The sequence below is a fragment of the Callithrix jacchus genome, chromosome 13 (genome assembly GCF_049354715.1).
Source record: "Callithrix jacchus isolate 240 chromosome 13, calJac240_pri, whole genome shotgun sequence".
Lineage (NCBI taxonomy): Eukaryota > Metazoa > Chordata > Mammalia > Primates > Cebidae > Callithrix > Callithrix jacchus.
Window position 1 is genome coordinate 45,652,628 of NC_133514.1, and position 4,303 is coordinate 45,656,930.

A 4,303-nucleotide genomic window follows, 5' to 3' on the forward strand; every position below is an offset into this window, starting at 1 on the left:
CACCTGGATAATTTTTTGTATTTTTGGTAGATATTGGGTTTTTCCATGTTACCCAGTCTTGTCTCGAACTCCTGAAATCTAGTGATCTGCCCACCTATGCCTCCCAAAGTGCTGGATTACAGGCATGAGCCACTGTGCCTGGCCCCTTTTTTCTTCTGTTTTGTTTGTTTTATTTGACATTAGGTCTCCCTTTGTTGCCCTGGCTGGAGGGCAGTGGTGTAATCACGGCTTCATGCAGCCTAAGCCTCTAGGGTTCAAGGGATCTTCACACATCAACCTCCAGAACAGCCTTGGACCACAGGTGCACACCATCATGCCTGGCTTAATTTTTTTTTTTTTGGAGAGATGGAGTTTTGCCATGTTGCTCAATCTTGTCTTAAACTCCTGAACTCTAGTGATCTGCCCACCTCAACCTCCCAAAGTTTTGGGTTACAGGTGTGAGCCACTGTGCCCAGTTTTTCTTTTTCTTTTCTTTAGATTAGGTCTTGCTCTATTACCCAAGCTGGAGTGCATACTGCAGACTCAACCTCCTGGACTCAAGCAATCCTCTCACCTTAGCCTCTTGAATCACTGAAACCACAGCTGCACACTACCACACCTGGGTAACTATAAACCACAAGTCCATGCCCACCACACTGTGTAATTATAAACTAAAGGTGCACACCCACCACACTGGGTAACCATAAATGACAGGTGCACGCCCATTGCACCTGGGTAATTATAAACCATAGGTGCATGCCCACCACACCTGGGTAGCCACAAACCACAGGTGCACACCACCACAGTGGGTAACTATCAAAAGAAAATAAAAAGAGCTGGATAGAGTTTGGCACTTTGGGAGGTTGAGGTGGGCAAATTGCCTGTGTTCAGGAGTTTGAGATTAGACTAGGCAATACGGCAAAACCCCATTTCTATCAAAAATACAAAAAATAAGCCAGGTGTGGTGGTGTGCACCTGTGGTCCTAGCTATTCAAGAGGCTAAGGTGGGAGGATCACTTGAGCCCAGGAGGTTGAGGCTGCAGAAAGTGGTGATTACACCACTGCAGAACAGCCTGGGTTACAGAGACCTAATCTCAAAACAGAAGAAGAAGAAGAAAGAAGAAGAAGAAGAAGAGGAAGAAGAAGAAGAAGAAGAAGAAGAAGAAGAAGAAGAAGAAGAAGAAGAAGAAGAAGAAGAAGAAAAGAAGGAGGAGGAGGAGGAGGAAGAGCAGGAGGAGGAGCAAGAGGAAAAGGAGGAGAATGAGGAAGAGGAGAAGGAGGAGAATGAGGAAGAGGAGAAGGAGGAGGAGGAGAAAAAGAAGAAAACTTTTGGGCACAGTAGGTCAGGCCTGTAACCCAGCACTTTAAGAGGCCGAGGCAAGCAGATCATGTGAGTTAAACAATTTCAGACAAGATTGGGCAGCGTGGTCAAACTCCATCTCTACTAATAATATAAAAAATGTGCCTGGGTAACAGAGTAAAATCAATTTTTACCAAAATACAGAAGAAAAAGAAAAATAGCTGGACACAGTGGCTCACGCCTGTAACCCAGCCCTTTGAAAGACTGAGGTGGGCAGATCACTTGAGTTCAGGAGCTAGAGACAAGACTGAGGAACGTAGTAAACTATATCTGTACCAAAAATACAAAAAATAGCCAGGCATGGTGGTGTAAACCTCTGGCCCTAGCTATTAAAGATCGCTGAGCCCAGGAGGCTGAGGCTGCAGCAAGCAGTTATCACGCCACTGCACTCCAGCCTGGGTAACAGAGCAAGACCTAATCTCAAAATAAAAACAGAAAAAAGAAAACAATAGGGATGGGAACAGCAGCTCACACCTGTAGCACAGCAATTTGGAATGGCTTCATTATGACTGTGGTTCAGCACTGAGGCTCTGGCCCTGGAGTCTGTGTGGGTAATATCAGGTAGTGGGAGAGGGAGGGAGAATCAAGGTGCTCCTTCCCCCACCCACCCTCACCACTGCCCGGCCTGATGTGTGGTTTCCAGTTGCACATCTGGCACTGGTGGGGGATGGCGAGCTTCCCTTGCATGGCATCAGGATCATCGAGTGCACAGCCCACCTTACCTGAGGGGTCGCTCTTCTTGGAAATACCTCGGGATCCTGGGCCCTGGTGCTGAGCACTCTGCATTTAAAGGATGAGACTGAGTGGCTGCTGGTGGGACCAATAGCCCGACTTTGTCTCCTGGGCGTCTGAACCTAGGATCCATGCTGCTGGGGGATCGGGCCTGGTTTGGGGTGTCCAGTCACTTGCTGCCCGCCAGCCATGTCAAGGCTGCAGCTGCGGCTTTGGTGCCAGCGGCAGCTGGAAGGCCTGATACCCGATGTCCTCAGGGTCAAGTGCATCCCAACCCATCTGAGACTAACAAGAATGTTGACCAATGCTATGGGGGTTACAGGCCTGGATGGCAACTACAGAATCACATGCCACACGGTGATGGAGATGCTGCGGGAGTACAGGGACATGTGTCAGCTGGAGGAAGCAGAATAGGAAGAGGCCACGATGTCATTTTGTGTCCTACAAGCAGCTGGCGGCGTGGTGAAGTGAGGGGATGCAGCACGATGGGGCAGTGCAGCCCGAGGAGGTGGTGGAGAAGGGGCCACACACTGCCCCTGGCTCAACCCGGCATTCCCTGCCCCTCGGCCCCCATGCCTGCACACTGGCCCTGCCAGAGCCTGAGGTGATCAGCGTCATGTCCAGCCAGGTGGTGGGAGCATCGAATACAGCTGTCTGGCTTTCAAAGAGTGTGAGATCATCAAGCAGAAACGCAAGGCCTGCCAGGCCTGCCACTTCACCAGGTGCTTGTGGGTGGGCATGCTCAAAAAGGGAGTGTACCTGGACTGCATCTGGGATGGGCAGCAGAAGTATAAGTGGTGGCCATAGGTGGACACACTGCCCTTCCCAGGCCCCTTCCCTGCTGGGCCCCTGGCAGTAGCTGGAGGACCTCGGAAGATAGCCCCAGTGAATGCACTGGTGTCTCATCTGCTTGTGGTTGAGCCTGAGAAGCTCTATGCCATGCCTGACCCCGCAGGCTCTGATGCTCACCTCCCAGCCATGGCTACCCTCTGTCACCTCTTTCACTGAAAAATTGTGGTCACCATCAGCTGAACCAAGAGCATACCAGGGTTCTAATCGCTGTCGCTGTCGGACCAGATGTCAGTACTGTAGAGCATGTGGATGGAAGTGCTGGTGCTGGGTGTGGCCCAGTGCTCACTGCCACAGCAGGATGAGCTGGCCTTTGCTGAGGACTTAGTCCTGGATGAAGAGGGGACTCTGGCAGCTGGTCTGGGGGAACTGGGGGCTGGCCTGCTGCAGGTGGTTCAGTGACTGCAGGGTCTTCAGCTGGAGCAAGAGGGGTACATACTCCTGAAGGCCCTGGCCTTTGCCAATTCAGGCTCTGTGCACATCAAAGATACCGAGGCTGTGGAAAAGCTGTGAGAAGCCCTGCATGTGGCCCTGCTGGAGTACAAAGCCAGCCGGGCTGGCCCCAGAGGGGCTGCTGAGTGGCAGCGGGAGGGCATGCTGCTGCTCACACTATTGCTCCTCCACCAGAGAGCAGGCAAAGTGCTGGCCCATCTCTTTGGGGTAAAGCTGGAGAGCAAGGCGCCCATGCACAAGCTCTTCTTGGAGATGCTCAAGTCCATGATGGATCGAGGCAAGGGGTGGAACTGGTGGGGGTCCTGGCAGGACCTGCCCAGCATGGGGCCAATCCCAAGGGCTGGGGTGGAGTTGGGGTCTGGGCAGTGCCATAGCCTGCTGGCAGGGCCAGAGCAATGTCATCAGCCCCTGGGAGCAGGCCCCACACCCTCTCTGCTCCTCTCCTAAGGGGTGTCAGAAGATGGGACACACTGTGCTCTGGGCACAGTGCTGCCCCTTGCAAGCCATAACATGGCCCCAGAGTGTAGGGGGCCTTTTAGAAGCCATAGGGGGCTGCAGGAAATGTGTGGGAGGCAGAAGCCTATCTCAGGGAGGGAAGGGGATGGAGGTCACAGTCTCTTAGTGGGTGAGGCTTTTGTTGCTGTTTAATCCTACCACTTCTCCAGAGCAGAGTGGGACTTGAAGAGCAAAGAATCCTGCTCCCTTCACTCCTCTTCTCATCATTTGCATTGGGCATTAGTGCCTCTCCTTGAAGCAATAACTCCACACAGTCTCCAGCCCCTGGACCCCTGGGGTTGCCAAGTCTTCCCCATCAGCTCCCACCCAACCTCCTCAGGGGGTAGGAGAGCACTGCCTCTATACCCAGCAGAGCAATAACACTAGTATTTATATTTGGGTTATCAGAGAAGTGCAGGGACATAGGACAAGCCA

The 4,303-nt window shown here is 52.5% G+C and overlaps 1 pseudogene; it reads left to right on the plus strand.

Annotated features, from left to right (window-relative positions):
- The first annotated feature begins 2,202 nt into the window (after positions 1-2,202).
- On the plus strand, positions 2,203-3,820 carry LOC100400764 (steroid hormone receptor ERR1 pseudogene; annotated as a pseudogene).
- The last annotated feature ends 483 nt before the right edge of the window (positions 3,821-4,303 follow it).